Source organism: Ambystoma mexicanum, chromosome 1q (genome assembly GCF_040938575.1).
Source record: "Ambystoma mexicanum isolate Mex_15411 chromosome 1q, UKY_AmexF1_1, whole genome shotgun sequence".
NCBI classification, from domain to species: domain Eukaryota; kingdom Metazoa; phylum Chordata; class Amphibia; order Caudata; family Ambystomatidae; genus Ambystoma; species Ambystoma mexicanum.
Genome location: NC_090922.1, coordinates 935,234,260 through 935,252,051, shown reverse-complemented (window position 1 = coordinate 935,252,051; position 17,792 = coordinate 935,234,260). Strand labels below are relative to the sequence as shown.

General features: G+C 46.6%; 1 protein-coding gene across 1 annotated transcript in view; it reads left to right on the top strand.

Moving 5' to 3' along the window:
- Nucleotides 1-635: 635 nt before the first annotated feature.
- Nucleotides 636-17,792, top strand: part of SLC35A3 (solute carrier family 35 member A3) — a 643,323-nt gene continuing 626,166 nt past the window's right edge. Inside the window, exon 1 of the mRNA XM_069641592.1 lies at nucleotides 636-963. The gene's annotated coding sequence lies outside the window, so the exon portion shown is untranslated. The remainder of the gene's footprint in view (nucleotides 964-17,792) is intronic.

Below are 17,792 nucleotides of genomic sequence, written 5' to 3'. Positions count from 1 at the left end.
ATTATCGAGTGGCAAGCCCCATTGAGTCTAATGGACTCAAATTAACTGGGGAATTACACCACCACTAATCCGGTGGAAATTCCCCTGGACCAAGTGGCCGTAACAGTAATACAGTTTGGTGGTATCTGGGCGGCAAACTCGTAATCGGGACCTATTTTCTTTCCTTGGAGGAGAGCTGTGTACTTACTTCTAAAGTCTAAAAGTGTGTTGGTGAGTAAGTAAATACACCACTCTCTGAGGTGACACATGTGATAGCTTTTTGCAGTCTGAACCAGGGCTGGGTATCACAGCATATTGATGACTGGTTCATCAAAGTGGGCAAGTACATGCCTGGCGCAGCCCATGCTGCCACGCGTGGGCTCTGCCCCGGCCCACCTAAACCCCCTCAACTGGACGAGCAAGAGTGATGATGAGATAATTGTCCAATAATACACGGTTGTATTTATCCCACATTCTCTGTGGAAAGACCTACCAAGGAAAATTGAGAGCACGGCGGGCGACAGTGACCCGGACTCAAAGTCAAAAATCTCTCATATTTGCAGGGCGAAATTCCCTTTTTAAAAATGAACTGGGAACTCTTGTAAATCCATGCACGTGACTGAGAGAACAACTACGAGTTGATTTGTGCCCGGAGCGTTGTGGTTAGGCAACCCTGCAGCTTCCGGCTGGCAGTACAGAGGAGCTAGTATCGGTAGGCGAACTCCTCGCCCAGCTTCCGCCCTCTCCGCACACGTAGCAGGCAGCGGCGATGGGCCTCGTTACACGTGTCAGCGCTAGGACAGGGTGTGCATTGAGAGAGGTGGGGCGGGCAGCACAACCTGCTGCAACCGCGGTCAGTGTGCTTAGTGTATCGCTCTCCGTGGAGCCTCGCTCCTGCACTCGGGAACGGTGTTCACGGGTCTGACAAGTGTTCCCGTATGCAGGCTTGGAAATAGCACACACGCGCTAATAGCGAACAGAACTGTAAGTTGTAGCCAGTTGCGTGACTTATTGTATTGTGCATTTAAAGGTTTTGACCAGTGGTTCTAATTTGGGACAGTCATCAGGGCTTTAAGTGGGGTAAGAAATCGAGGGGGGGGGGGCTCCTTTGGGGGCGTGGCTTGCGGGATATGCGTGGCCTAAAAAGGACACAAACCATATGTACGCAAACACATATATAAATGCATGCAAACATGTATATAGGCATTTATATATGTGTATGCGTACCTATGGTTTGTGTACTATGCAAGCCATATTTTATAAACAGAAATACGATCAGGCTTGACCTGATTCTGCTCTTCCTTTCACTTCTAGCCCTCACTGTTTTGCTTTTGCTCTGCTGTTCTATATTAGTCATGCTTCATTCTGCCTGTAATCTCTTCCTGTTTCACCTTCTCTTGCTCTTCAGCTCATTTTCTGCCTCAACTTTCTTTCCTCTTTCACCCCTTCTTTCTCATGATTCGCTCACACTGCCTTTCTCTCCACCCCCTCTATTTCTCCCTCCCTCTCATTTGGACTGCCATTCTCTCCTGTTATGCCGGGTTTCTCTCTGTTCGTCCATCCTTCTTTCCTTTGCACTTGTCTCCAACTCTCCTCACTTACTGATGACTTCCCATTCGGTCTCACACTCTTTACCACATTCTGTCCCTCCACTCATCGCTCATGTTCTCTCCCTCTCACTCTTCCTAATTTAGTGTCTCACAGCCTTCTCTCCATTCACTTTCTTTCACCCTTTGTTCCTAATCTTGCTTTCCCTTCTTCGAATTATTCTGTGCCTCTTCCCCCTGCTCTTGCACCCCGTTTACCCAGTCATATATCATATCTCTTTTTATCCAGTTCTGTCACACTTGCGTGTGTGTCTCACTCGCTGACCACCCCTTTCCCTCTGTATCCTTGTATCTTTCACAAGGGACCTGTAGCATGTCAAGGATGCTACATTGAAATTGCTTTATTTGACATAAATGTTGACTTTTACTGAAAAGAGTACTTAAAAAAAGATTTGAAAATGTGTTTCCCTTTCGGCATGCTTCTCTGTTTCTTGTCTGGCAGCCACAACTGTCCCAGTCTTTTGGTACCAGCAGAGGCCTGAGCTCCCCAGATGAATGCTTCCAAAACACAAAGTAAAAAGGAAACGCCCCGTGGTTGCACTTCCAGGCTGTTTATTTTGTACGTCTTTTAACTTATCCCCTCCCTCCCATAACAACGACCATGCCACACAACACATAGAAAAGCCCCATCAGGTGAGCCAGCCCCCAAAAAGGTTTTCAACTACATTAAATGTAGGTGGAGACCGTTTTGCTATGGTAATGAACCCAGGGGTGGGGGCTTTTCAGACCATCCATAAAAAAAACATATGGTTAGGAAGGGCACACTGTGGATAGGAGAGAGCAATTGCAGTAGGTCATCAAAAGGCTGCAGGTAGTGGAGTCTCTGACAGGGCGAGTCAATGCATGACAATGGCAATCAGCCCCAGTTTCAATGTGTGTTAAAAAAGCTGTCAAAGGACAGACGTTGGTTCTCCTTTCATCTGTGTTTTTACAGGCTGGGGAAACAAAAGGACAATAACTGCCTCTGGTGACCTCTCGCGGGAGGGGTCACCAGAGGCAGTTACCGTGACTGTCAGAAGTGCCAGCCAGCCACAGCAGCACTGTGGCTGGCTGACACTTCTGTCAGCTTGCAGGACTCAATGGCGGGTGCATCTCCAGTCGCGGCTGCGGCCGCGGCGGGATAATGCGCCCGGCGGCAAATGTTGTGGTGGGACCAGCTCAGCCCCATGTTTTGGAGACTGCCAGGCCCCGGCCCACTTAAAGCACAGACTGTCATCCACTTTGAACCTATTTTTTTGTCCCAATCCGAACCCACCTTTGGATGTATTTTCGGCATTGGTGTGTTTGTTTGTATAATTTAAGGGATTTGCCATTTGTAGAGTACAGCACACGGCACGCAGGCTGCCTTGGATTGCAGTAAGGCGTGTGCAAAGGGTATGTGTACTAACTAGTTTGGCGTGTTTTTGTTCTTGCAAGCATGTGTTTTTGTTCGCACGACTGTGTTTGTCAGTGTGTAGTATTTGTGTGTTCATAAACACGGACGTGCGCTGTTCTTTGTCAGCAGTATTCATGTTAGTGTGTTCACCAAATGGTGTCAGTGACTGATATTTATGGGTTTGTGTACACGGGGCTAACGTCCCACTGGCGTATGGACATGCAGCTTTCTCTCTGTGCTCCTTGTGGCCCAAAGTGTATGCTCAATTGTGATTGTATGTACTCATCAAACTGCCTGTGTGCATACTTGGCCCTCACTGCAGTGTTTGGTTGTACAGAGAGCTCTGTGCGCTCACCCGTGTGTGTATTTTTTTTATGCACTGCGATTTGTGTGATCAGCAATGTGAAGCCCCCCACCAGATGCAGGCCTCTAGACTGGAGGAGGCTTTCGGAGGAGGAGGCATCAAACGGCTTGCTACCCATACCTCACACACAACATGCTGCATAGGTGGCTTACTGCAATGGCGTCATCGCCATGCACTGGGGTAGTTGTAAAGCTGCTGCACGTCACCCAAGTACCTCTGTTAGAACATTGGCGAGGGGAAAGTTTCAACATTGATTTCTTTAGTTTTTCATGCAAGTTGCAGTTCCCTCCAGTCAGGCGGCAAAGAGGTTCAGTGGCTGACAGTTGGAACAGAGGAGTGGGGCAAGGATGAAATTGACCCCAACAGAAAAAAGGGCATGAAAGGGGTCTCACTGGACCACGTGGGATTATGAAGAAGAAAGGGGCAGGATGGTATTAGCACTAGACCATCAGGGATTGGAGCAGGGGACACGCATGGAGTACCTGCGAGGATATCAAGGGCCCCAATTCAAAAGCAGGGTGGAAAAGGATGACCCCACCTATCTATTTAATGTGCTTTCATTAATAAAAGAGATTTGCAGATAGCAGAATTGTGAAGAAACATATAATTACTGGACCTGCCTTTTACCCCTGTCACCTCCTGCTGAAGCCAAGACAGGAAGGGGATGCTCGTCCCAAGTTGTAGTGGTCAAAATGCATTTCTAATGTCTGCCGCATGGTTAATTTAATATTCATCAACAATGTTTATTTCGGACACAGTCCCAAAAACATACATAATTCAATATATATTGCATTTAAATGGCAAAAATAAAATACCAATGTACTCAAATTCAGCACTTAAATATTTACACAGCATCGTTCAGTCTTTCACCAACACAAGATACAATTACATAAAACATCCTAAGAAAAATGTGTTTAAAACCATCTCCTGATATTGAAAGCATTGTCAAACTACTACTGCATTTTGCACTTATCTAATTTATCACATGGCAAAGTGTAGAAATTACTAGCCCTCTTGGCTGGACCGTGTAGGTGCACGCAAGCAGTGCTGGACAGACGTAATGAATAGACTGGAAATTATGCAGTCATAGCTAGTATGTAAAACAATTTGAGGAACTACAGAGTATTGGAATTTAAGTTTCACAAACAAATTGTCATACAGATTATTATGCGGACTATGAGGCGTGCAGGAGTACAGCCCACCAGATCGCTTCTTTTCTTGATAGCTGAGGCTCATCCCTTTTTGAGTGGATTTAATAAATGTATCCTTGAGCCCCTTGACTCTACCTGAGCAGTTAGAAACTGCAAAGACAGTCTGGCAATATCCGTGGATTTACATTGAAAGCGTTTTTTGATTGAATGTGATGCTTCACAGTGAAATATCAAGTAAGTAATATTAAACAGATTATACAAAGTCCCAAGAAAACATGCTATGCCTGTAGGCTTTAATGAAGAACAGAATCATGTAATGTAAACCCATTTCTTCATGATTGCTGTAATGCTGAGCTGGGCAACTTGATAGACAGAATGTTTATTACAAATCACCAGCTAGATTGAGTTAAATCTGTTGATAGGCCTACACTTTATTAAATGGCCTTTACAAGTAAAAATGACACCCGGAGAATTTATTTTTTTACATCTAGCATCAAAATTGCCAACTAAGTTTGAACTCTGAACAGTCTGTGCAGAAGCCAGCTCTGTTGAAGCAGGAATGCCCATCCCCCATTATTTATTCACTTTGATATATGCTTAGAAGAGTTAATGGCACATCTGTGTTTATAGAAGGCAGAGGTCTTGTTTCCAAATTACAAAACACAACCTCTAAATGCAAGCTTTATATTGGAGATTATATTGCACAGGCAAAATATTTGCATCTTTTTTTGCTAAAAGAGCTACACACATGGATAGAGGAGACAGGAATACTGAGCCATTTCCAATCAGGATTCAGACAAGGCTACTCAACTTATTATAACTTGATAATTATTGACATTTTACGCACCACAGCAAGAACTAAGGGCAATCCACCGTTATATGCCCTGTATGTTGATTTTAGAGCAGCATTTGATCTGAACCCTAGGGAAAAAAATTGGCTAAAATTAAAAGTTATGGGCTGCCCTCTGGGACTTTTGTATTACTTGTGGCTGTTACATCAAAATAACTGTGTCCCTCAGATTGAATCAACAAGGGACTCAGACTAGCCCTGTAATACAAAATAGAGGGGTGAAGCAGGATTGTGTCACAGCACCAACTTTGTATAATTTGTTTGTCTACGATCTCCCATTGGCAATATCTGCAGTCCATAATTGCCCACCTAGAATTGGAACAACACTGTGTCCATTATTAGCCTATGCAGACGACCTCGTAGTAATAACCACACGTTTAGTGGGCTACGCAGATCAGCAGAAGCCCTATGGGCCTATGCAGATGAAAACGGCCTAATAATTAACAACGAAAAGACACAGCTAATGATGTTTTCTAGCAAAAAAACGAGATGCTTGAAACTGCAGGTGGCGGGTGTGGAGATCCTATATACACCACAATATAAATATCTGGGGGTCGAAATAGATACAAAAGGAGACTATTTTACTTGTAAAGATGTACGCAAGACCAGAGCAGCCCAGGTTACTGCATTGATGAAGCGGTTCTCAATTAAATACAGTGGCTTTACCTTATGGGGGGCACGCCAATTATACATACAGGTATTTACCTCCATTATCACATATGGACTTGAATACCTCCTTACAATAGACTTACATTGGCTTCAAGTCATAGAAGGCAAATTCTGGTGGAGAATCCTGGGCCTCCCAGTATGTATTCCAATGGCAATTATCCGGTTGGAACTAGGATTAATATCCTTGAAGGCCATTGTCTTGAAGAAAACGGCTGAACTCTATCTTAAAATGCGTAATAACACCAACAATGGTCTGTTGGCCGCCATGTTACAGGAGACACAGAAAGAAAGTACATCCTGCCGTATGAAGGAGTCAATTGAAAAGTTCTATAAATAAATTTGTTGGACCCTGAGATAGGGCAATAAAACAGCAGAAATGCAACACACATTGAACAAACATATCAAACTTTGGGATTGGCTTGAAAATTACGCCCACCTCAGTGGTCTGAAAACATATCAGTTTGTAACATATGTCTTATATACGTTCAAAAGTTCCCAACCATACTTGAATCAGTGCCCATCCATGAGACTTTGTCGATTTATTCTCCTATTGAGATTGGCCCACCTTCCTGTTCTTACAGTGACAGGTATAATTGACAAAATTACTTTACAGGACCTTCATTGTAGAATATGTAAAAATAAGGATGAATTGGAAACAGCGGAGCACCTTTTGACCAGATGTCCCGATATGCAAAGTACATATCGATTACATCACAGAACATTTTTACATAATCTTGAAGGTATGGGGGAGAAGCTATTTTAGTATAACTGCATCAATAGCACCAATATCAAAATGTCTTTTTCCTTATATAAAGTCTGGATGAAGATTGACAGTCTGTTGGGCATTAACATCTAAAATATTGAACAAACTTAAGACCTAGAGCAAATCTGATTGACAACATATCTGATGATGTGACTGAGGATGAGTCTCCTATAAGGCCATTGAGAATTTAATGAGAAGCAAGAATTGTGAAACTCTTAACTCCTAGGACAATCTCTAGAGTTTAATTTTGTAATATGTCCCAAAAGTGCGAAGGTGGGGATTCTGACTAATATGCTGAGAATGATTTATTTTGAATCTTGTCGGCCTAGTCGGAATAGAGGATAGGCTATTACACCTACATATTATTTTATTTCTCTGAGATTTTTCTTTTAAAATTAATTTAGATGTTTTCACCGATTAGAGATATGTTAAAACACTCTTAACAAATGACAGATTGGATTAAGTATACTTTGTTTTATGTTATTATTTTATTTTATCTTATTCTATTTGACTTAAACTGTTATTATACTTGTTATGACTGCATTTGTATGTTTGTGAGTTTAAAATTGTGTATTTCTATTTTTATTTTCAATCTGTATAATTTATTTACTGTGTGTAAAGTTTAAATTCAAACTAGATCACATTAATAATAAATAAAAAATATTGGAGATTCAGGGTAAATCTATGGCCTTGTATTTTTTAGCTAATACCAGATGCCTAGGACTATCAACCCCTGACCTGGCAAAGCACGAGGCTCAATGTGGAATGTTCCATTAACCATTAAGCTACCTACAAAAATTATCTCTTTCTTCAATAGAATGTCTTTCTCAGCAGATGGACTTAAATTGTGTAATAAAATGTGCACCGAAAAAGATGCATTTAGAGAGGCTGTGGGAAATACATTTTAATTTATAACTTTGGAACTGTTGACACGATTCAAAAACAGATACTGATTCAAATTCTGTGGTGGAAAAACAAAGATCATATACATATAAAATTGATACATTCAAATATACAATGGATTAATAGATTCACATATTTGAATAACTCCATTATGTATCAGATGACAGGAACGCAAATGGTATTTCTGGATTCAGAATATTCCTTTGAATCTGAATATATCATTTTGATCAATATCACATGTCCATACAGAGAATTATAAGAAAAATGAATATTTCAGTCCAATTATTTTTTTACATTTTTTTTTCTTTATTGGTTTTACAAAAACAAAAGACAAAAGAAGGGCAAACAGTAATCAAAGAAAGTTGTACATCTTCCAGAGGTACATGTCAGAGAGACAATGCAAAGTAAAAGACGCTGTTGGAATCACTTAGTTTCGTGACAGTTCCATTTGCCTGGATATGTCTTACATTGTTCGCCCCAACCCGCTCCTGCCCCCCTCCCCCACTTGGAGTAGTGTACATCGTGAGTATAATCATTTACCATAAACATTGGGAGCACATAATTGGCACAGTGCAACATCTGCCAGCACCATGGCAACTGGAATGAGTCTCCGATCCCTTGCAGTGTTCTTTTGAGTTTGACATCATTAAGTCAGGTTTCTGAGGGTTCCTCTGACTGGGAGTGCATGATAGGTGTGATATATTTATTCTTAAATTCCATCCATAGGGTTTCGCATTTAGCTGATTTATTATGCAGGGAGGCTGTGATCATTTCCATCACGTAAATGCTCGTGGCCAATTTAATCCATTCGTTCTTTCCTGGGGATAGAGGAGACTTCCATTTGATCGCTATCAGGGCTCTCGCCAACAACAGCTAGCGGGGGGCCAGACCTTTCACCTGGAACCAGTCTTCATCGTCTCTTTCGAGGCCAAATAATACAAGGCATGGGTCGAGCTCCCTTTGGATTCCATCGATCTCCTTAATCCATCCCAGGACCTCGGTCCAAAACACTGTGATATGCGGGCAGCTCCACCACATGTGCCAGTAGTCAGCAGTTGATCCACAATGTCTCCAGCATCTCAGGCTCATTGACTGGAACATTTTAGAGAGTTTGAGTGGGTCATAATGCCACCTATGTAGGAGCTTTATGGCATGGAGCTTGTATTGATTGGACAAGGAGGATTTGGGTGAAGCTCTACACATTAAGACCCATTGATCGGGGAGTATCTCTTCACCAAAGTCTTTTCCCCACCTGGCTCTGAGGGAGTCTGTGGATCCAACCCCTGCAGCTATTAGTGTCTGATACATCACAGATATAAGACCTTTCATTTCCGTTCTGGAGTCTAGTAGTCTCTCAAAGGCGGTAAGGTCTCTTTTCAGTTTCTCTCTCCACTCAGGTTTCGTTAGCACCCCCTTCAATTGGAGAAAGTGGAATGTTGATAAATTACCTATCCCCAATGCTGTGGTTAGGTCCGGTAGTATTATGAACGAGTCCTTTCTTTGGAGTTGCCCTACCCTCTCCAGGCCCGCCTCATACCATGACTGAAACCGTTCTAGATTCGGAATGTGGTCGTTTATGCCAGGAGACCACAAGTGACTGAGCGGGGATGACCAGATTGTGACTTCTCGCATCTCTTTCCCAGTGCGCCTTATGCTCCATATGGTAGTCAGTATGGGATGGTGTTTAATTTTCCTTTGGACCCGTTGGTAAGGTGACCATAGCCATTCCGCTACAGTGGCGGGGGACATGTAATGATTGTCCATCTGTACCCATTGTATGTGTTTGTGGTCCCTAAGGTGTGGGATCAAGACACGTAACTGAGCGGCTTTGTAGTAAGTAGTTAGATCGGGAAGGCCTACTCCTCGCTTGTCCTTGGGGAGTATGAGTGTGTCATATGCGATCCTCGGTCTCTTCCCCTGCCAAATTAATCGCATCATGATCTTACGGGCATCTGTGAAGAATTTTTTGGGCATCTCAATTGGAAGCATCTGGAAAGGGTAAAGGAAGCGGGGGAGGCACACCATCTTGACGGCGTTGATACGCCCCAGCCAGGAAATCGTCAATCTACTCCACTTCTCAAGATCTGTCTCGAATCGTCAGAGGAGGAGGGGGAAGTTGGCCTCGTATAGGTCGCTTAAGGTTCTGGTAATCTGAATACCCAGGTATTGCAGTTTCGTATGCTCCAGATTAAGCCCAAGTGAGAGGAACTTGGCATTGTTCTCGTCAGGGGTGCCTTGGAGGGGGAAGAGTGTGGACTTTGATTTGTTTACTTTAAAGCCAGAGTATTGGCCGTATTCTTCTATTAGTTTTAGGGCATGGGGGATAGAGTTATTGGGTTTAGTTACGTGTAGAAGGATATCGTCTGCATACAGTGCTGCCTTTTATTCCGTCTCTCCCAACCATATACCCTCTATTAGGGGGTCTTCTCTAAGTTTTTGGGCCAGGGGTTCAAGGGAAAGTGCGAACAGGATCGCGGAGAGGGGCATCCCTGTCTGGTCCCTCGCTGTAGCGCAAACCACCTGGAATAATCCCCGTTCACGAATATCGATGCTTTGGGGGAGGCATATATTGCACGCATCCCATCGCGGAATTTGGGGCCTATCCCTACTTTCTGGAGGACTGCTCCCAGGAAATCCCACTCCACCCTATCAAAGGCTTTTTCTGCGTCAATGGATAAGAACACCGGATCATCTGGTAGATTGTGTGCTGTGTGAATGAGGTGTAAAGTTTTACGCATGGTGTCGGCACCTTGCCTCCCAAGAATGAACCCGACCTAGTCGGGGTGGATCAATTTAGGCATTAAGGTTTCCAGTCTCGCGGCCAACACTCGAGCATAGATCTTGGCGTCGAGATTGAGGAGGGAGATGGGGCGGTATGATCCGCATAATTTGGGGTCCCTGCCTTCCTTAGGGATGACTGTTATGAGGGCTTTCTTGAAAGATTCCGGAGCGGCCCCAGTGACCACTATCTCATTAAAGAGTTCCGTGAGGAAGGGAGACAGTTGGTCGCTAAAGGTCTTGTAAAAGCCTGCCGTGAAACCGTCCTCACCCGGGTATTTCCCTAGTGTTAATCGTTTAATTGCATCACGTATCTCATGCTCGAGTATTGGAGTATCAAGGAGCTCGGCCTCTGTGTGTGTTCAAGTAGGAGGATATGTCAGATTGGGCAGAGATCAGCTCAGAGGTATATAGGTTTTCGTAGAAGTTGGCAAAGCACTCGTGTATTATGTGGGGAGGGTCGACCGTGGAATTAGTGGTCCCTGTTATCTCTCTCACCTTACGTTCCTCCCTCCGTTCTCTTAGCCTGGCAGCTAATAGTGCGTCGGCCTTGTCCCCTTTCTCGTAGTATGTTTGCCAGAGGAATTGTAGTTTTCTCACCACCCGGCCATGTTCTAACAGTCGCAATTCTTCTCTTTTACGGTGAGCGTTGTCTAATTTAATGGGGTCTACCTCTGGATTATCTCTTACTTCCGCCTCCAGTTGGTGTATTTATTTACACAGTTTATTTTCTATGATCTTACGTTCCCTTTTTTTAGAGGAGCCCTCGCGTATCAGTACCCCCCTCCAAGTGGCCTTCCCAGCTTCCCAAATCACCTGTTTGGAGTCCTCCCCATTGTTGTTTACCTTGAAATATTCTTCGATCTCGGTCTCCATTTCGTTTTTAAACACTGCATCACTCCAGAGGGACTCATTGCAGCACCAAGATCCCCCAGCGCCAGGTAGGTTGGTCCAGTTGACATCCGCTAAGACCATATCATGATCAGACCATGTTATTGGGACGATTCCAGAGTAGCTTGTGGACTCTGAGAGGTCAGGAGAAAGGAATATATAATCTATACGTGTGAATGTGCCGTGGGGATGCGAATAAAAGGTGAAGCCACTTTCGTCAGGGTGCAGAGTCCTCCACACGTCACATAGGTCGTATAGATCCATCATGGCGGCGAATTCAGTACGGTCCCCTCTATGTTGGGTCCTCGGGCCGGCTTACCTGGCCTCCAGTCCACGGCGGGGTCTACCCACTGGTTAAAGTCACCACCTAGGATGAGGTGACCTGCGGTTTCTAGTACAATTTTGGGGATCGTTTTCCTAAGGAATGCGGCCTGTCCGCTGTTGGGTGAGTATATTGCAGCAATTGTGACCTGGACTTGTGCGATTCTCCCCACTATTAGAAGGGCTCGACCACTCACATCCGACCAAGGCTTTTCCAATTCAAACCCAATTTCCTTCTTGATGAGGATTCCGACCCCTGCCTTCCTGAGTGTGCCAGAGCCCCAGAATTCCATGCCCCTGCGCCTTCCCAAGAGTCTTCGCTCCTCCCCCCCTTGCAAATTTCGTCTCTTGGATGAGAAGAATGTCTATGTTAGATCTGCGGAATTCTCTGTGGACCAGTGATCTCTTAGTAGGAGAGTTCAGTCCCTTCACATTGACAGTCCCAACTCTTAGGAGACCCTTGCCCTTAGACTTATCAAGTGATGCCATCGATGATTTGGGTTCGAGGATCGCTCATCTGTTGCGGCCAGATAGGTATGCAAATTCCCAGTGTCATCTTAACTGTGACATTTTGGAGTGCGCCCAGTGATGTGTGTACATTTCCCAAGTGTCTATGACCCCTCTCCCCTCTCCCCCTGTTCCGCCATAGCTGGTGGAGCTCTTTTGAGCTCGGGAACTGGAGGTGCTGCCTGGGCAGCTGTTGACGGCGTCTGGTACAGGCCGGATGACATTGTACGGCCCGTTGGCGGACCACCAGTGGGGATCGTTGCCTCACGGTCCCGGTCAAATATACCATCACAACTTAAGGGTGAACCCCCGTCTCAATCCCCCCCAAAACATTATACAATTTCAACAATAATGGCAACAAACATATAAAAGTTTAACGTTACGTGCGTTCCCAGGGTCCTCTCGCAAGAGTTCACATCACCACTTAGTCCAGAGGGGTGCCCCGCCAGCGGTGGCACCCCAACGACAGATCTTGCCTTTCGCAACTCTGCGGGGGCCGGTGTCTCGTCCTTCACCGGTGGTTGCAGTCTGGCCGGGTCGTACACGCTTCTCCCTTATTCATTATCAGGCGTGTTGTTGGGGCGTCTATATTTTCTCGATCCCTTCACCCTCTTGCGCCTGGGGCCCTGGAGTTCCCACTGTGGTCCCGGTTGCTCATTGTCACCTCCTTCGTTGCCCTTCGGGCTCGTGCCAAGGAAGTCAGCGATGCAGTCTTTGATTTCGTCTTCAAAGCGTAGGACTATTTTTCTGCTCCCATGCTCAAGTGAGAAAGGGTAACCCCATCTGTACTGTGTGCCTTGGTCCTTGAGCCATTTCGTCAGGGGGCTGCAAAGGCGTCTGAGTGCTAATGTTAGTGACGATAAATCCTGAAAGATCGTGATTTGGGCGCCCCTCATTGTGAGTGGGCCTCCGGACCTGGCCTTCTCCAGAATCCTGGTTTTATCTTGATAACGGTGGAATTTGGCTAGGACGGAACGCGGGCCGCCAGGCGGTCCGCCAGCTCTAGGTATGCGTTCGGTCTTAGGCTCATCAATTTCTTCATCAGCGGTGAGTATTTTTATGATATCATGAATGGTATCTTTGAGGTCCTTTTCAGTTTCACCTTCGCGCTCTGGAATACCAAAAAAGCAGAGGTTGTTCCTCCTCTCCCTGTTTTCTAAATCATCCATCTTGAGCCGCGCCTCAACCTCTCTTTTTTCAATGTTACGAATCCGTACATCCATCTGAGTTTCAAGGGTGTCAATCGAAGCCTGATTATTCTCCACACATTCCAATCGTTCCTCAAATCTGTCCATTCTCTGGGTAATTTTATCGATTTTACCGCCTGGATTGGCCCCCATGTTTTTGATCTCATTTAGTATTGTGGTAATGTCTCCTTTGGTGGCGGCAGCACTCTCCTCTGATGTGTCCGTGGACATAGTTGCTGTAGGCCTGCTCGGCGGGGGAACGGGTCGGAGGCAAATCTGGCTAGTTTGTGAAGTGGATCCATACAGTGCATCCCGGATGAGAGGAGGCACACGCCCCTAAGTAGGGGGCCCTACCCTCTATGAAGACGTGCAGGTTAAAGGCTGTCTCCTAATTTTGGTATCTCGTGTAAATTGACATAAAGCCATCGGAAGTTGCGGTGCGCATTCCGTGGGGAGGTGCTGCAAATTCTCCAAGTAGTACTTCCAGAGTTGTGTTCTGTGAGGGGGAGGGTCGGCTGGGGCAGGATCCAGTACCACGTTCCCAGAGGAGTCACCGTCCGTCGTGAGCACCAAGGGCCCCAAAGCACAGTCCACCAGGGGCGGGTATGTGTGGCCACCGTAACACTGCGGAGAATGTAGGGGGCGGTAGCGTGAAGATTCTCTGGATTCCCCGATGAGCAGGGATCAGTTCGTATACAGAGTTGAGGGGGCAGATTCCACCTCTGAGTGCTCGTTGTTTACCGGCAGTGCAGGATGCAGGTTGAGGATTTCGGGCTCTGTGGGGTGTACTCCGTGTGTATGCAGTGGGCCCCCAGGGTAGAGGGGCTTCAGGTCCTTCAGCGACCTTTACTTATAGTGCGACGTCAGTGCACCTTCTGTTCACATTGGTGTCCTCAAGGGGTCTCCTTTTTGCCCCTGCGCTGTGGCCACCCGGGGTCGAGTTCGTGGTGTAGCACCGGAGACAACCAGGCTACAGGTCCCCGTTTGCTCACGTGGACGGAATGGAGTGCGTCCAACAGATTATTCGTAAAATGTTGCTCTTGTGAAGGGGCAATAATTATCAAGTCTGCAATCCTGTGCTTTGGACCACTCCCCCAGCGTCTTGCTCCCGGGGTCCGTGCATGCGATTGAAGGTACCTCTCACAGGGGCACTGTTTCTGTGCAACTTCAGCTTGTTAGACAATGGAGGGCTTAAAAGTGATTCCCATAATCACGTCGTTCGCCATGCCCTCAGTTCGTGAGTCTCCGCATCAGAGTTTTCTCCCCTGGAGAGGGGGAAGCAAGCCCCCACCCTCTCGCGCTGGCCAGTCTATAGGGCGGAGGACAATGGAGGCTATATGCTCACTGGGGGGTCGGGCGCTTCACATTGGATCCCGCGCCACCCTTGTATTCCCACGTGGCGGCAGTCAGGACCAGAGCCGCATAGGGCGATGCGCGTCTACGCCAGGCGTTCGTAAGTGGGAGGGCCCGGTTCAGTCCACCGAGCACCGGGGACTCCAGTGACGGGCCTCGGCACTCCGAGGCACCTCGGCCTCAGCTGACTGTGCGGGCCGCGCTCGGCCCGGGGTCCAGCTTACCTCCCTGGCGGGTCCCTCTGATGTTCCACGGGTCAGGAGTGGGGATCCGCGCTGGGGAGTCAGCGGGGGCACTCCAACACTAAGGGCTGCAGGCTGGGGAGGACACGCCGACGGGCACTTCGGAAGTCGAGGTTTCTCTTCTAGGCAAGCCCGCCTTCCAGCGCGGCCGCGTCGGGTCGGCTTAGTTTCACTTTCCAGCTTCCGACGAGGTGAAACTTCAGATGGGATTTTCCTGGGCTTCCCAGCCCCGATTTCGGTCGGGTTTCTTCCTGCTCCATGGGGAAGTGTTCCGACGCTTTATTCACGGGTTTGTCACCGTGGGGGGGGGTCGCGACGTGGGGGCTCAAGTCACCTCGCGGACCTTCGGCGACGGAGCTCACACGGGATAGGCGATCATCCGTGCGCCCCCTGGTGGCCAGTCTTCAGTCCAATTTTGATTCCTCATTCTTGAGTGGAGGGCTAGCACATACCTGATACATGCCGATAAAACACAGAGAATTAACTGGGCCAAAAGAATCCAAGAGGACGGCCTTGGGAGTGTGAGTACATGATTGGAACATATCAGAGACAATGTCCAATCCAAAGAATGCTGCTTTAAATGATGCTACAATGGTAGCACTCAGACACATAGACAGACAGGAGATTTCCTGGTAAGCAGAAAAGCAACACAGCCCATCCGATAGGAGAAATAGGGATTATAACTTGAAGTAGTTGATGGGAATTGTCCATAACATAACAGGCGTATTTGTAAAGCGCACGTTCACCCACCAAGGGGCATCTTGGCGCTAATAACAGATGTTTATTCTTACCCAACTTAATGGTACTCATTTTATCAACCTCGGAAGGATAAAGAGCTGAGTGGACCTGCCAGGATTCGAACCGGTGACCATGAGGTCAAACACAGGTCCTGTAGTGGATGCATTAGTCCACTGAGCCACAGACCTGGCTTAAGGGGAGCTTTCCCAGATTAGACTGAATGCAGAGGTCTTTCCCAAGACAGAGCCAGATTACCTGAGAGGGAATTTGAGAGCAGGTAGACTTACTGAAAGGAAGAGCTTAGCTGGTGGTGCTGTCTGAAGACAGTTGATGTCCCTACACATCCTGGGCCTTTGAACGACAAACCAGAAGTGAGTACTGTGATCACAAAACAGTTAGACAAATGTCCTAAGAATTAATTAAACTGCAGATGGAATTTAAAGTATTTTGGGTGGACCCTGTTTACAGGTAATGCCACTGAAAGGGGGAATATAGTACAAGACATAGATGCTACTTGATTTATATTTAAAATTGAAACCCTAGGTAGAGTCATCATAATAAGGTATTTCTACTGCAATTTGGGATCTCCTGGTGGCCTTACACATCCCAAAAGGAAATGTGGGATGACCAGTCCTTTTGATTGGTGTCTGCCATAGTCCAGCAAAACAAAAGAGGTGATGGCTGGAATGTTTTGAATTAATCTTAACCTCTGGCATTGCTCTAGGTAACCCTCCAGACCATCGTTCTTTCCCTGCTAGGCCATTACAAAAGGGGAAGAACATATGCAAATCAGGCTTGGCCCCATCCCAAAAGGGGCAGTTCAGTATGAACTGTGAACTCATATCCCTTGTGCACGAGACCACAAGCATCCCCAAACATGTTTCTGCTTTGTTGGGCCTCATCAGTGTGGAGTAGCTTGGGTCTCTAGCCCCAACAGGCACAGGACCCACATCTGAGCATACCAGTCCCACTCTGGGTGACTACAGCAAAACAAAAGGGGTGATAGCTGGAAGGTTTTGAATTAATCTTACCTCTGGCATTGCCCTGGGCAACCCTCCAGACCATTGTTCTTTGCCTGCCAAGCCATTGCAAAAGGGGAAAGACCATATGCAAATCAGGCTTGGTCCCACCCCAAAAGGGTCAGTCCAGCCAGAACTGATAAGTCACATCCCTTCTGCACGAGACCATAAGCATCCCTGAACATGTTTTGGCCTTGTTGGGCCTCATCAGTGAGGAGTAGCTTGGGTCTCTAGGTTCAACAGGCACGGAACCCATGTCTGGGCATACCCGTCTCTCAGGGTGATTGCAGCAAAACAAAAGAGTTAATGCCTGGAAGGTTTTGAATTAATCTTAACCTCTGGTATTGCTTTGGGCAAACCTCCAGACCATCGATCAAGGCCGAAATATGTTTGGGTATGCTTGTGGTCTCGTGCACAATAGATGTGACATAGCAGTTTGGGCTGAAATGCCCCTTTTGGGATGGGGCCAAGCCTGATTTGCATATGGTCTTCCCCTTTTGTAATGGCTTGGCAGGCGAAGAACGGTGATGGTCTGGAGGGTTGCCCAGAGCAATCCCAGAGGTTAGGAATCATTCCAAACCTTCCAACCATTAGCTCTTTTTATTTTTGTATAAGTCACCCTGAGTGGGACGGGTATGTGTGACGTGGGTCCCTTGCCCTCTGGGCCTAGAGACCAGAGCTATTTCTCACTGATGAGGCCCAACAAGTTCGAAACATGTTTGGGGATGCTTGTGGTCTCGTGCAGATGGGATTTGACCAAGCAGTTCGAGGTGGACTGCCCCTTTTGGTGTGGGACCAAGCCTGATTTGCATATGGTCTTTCCCCTTTTGTAAGGGCTTGGCAGGTAAAGAACGATGGTCTGGAGGGTTGCCAGAGCAATGCCAGATATTAGGATTAATTCCAAACCTTCCAGCCATCACCTATTCTGTTTTGGATAAGTCACCCAGAGTGAGATGGGTATGCTCAGATGTGGGTCCCGTGCCTGGTGGGCCTAGAGACCCAAGCTACTCCACACTGATGAGGCCCAACAAGGCCGAAACATTTTCGGCTGCACTACCCCTTTTGGAGTAGGACCAAGCCTGATTTGCATGTGGG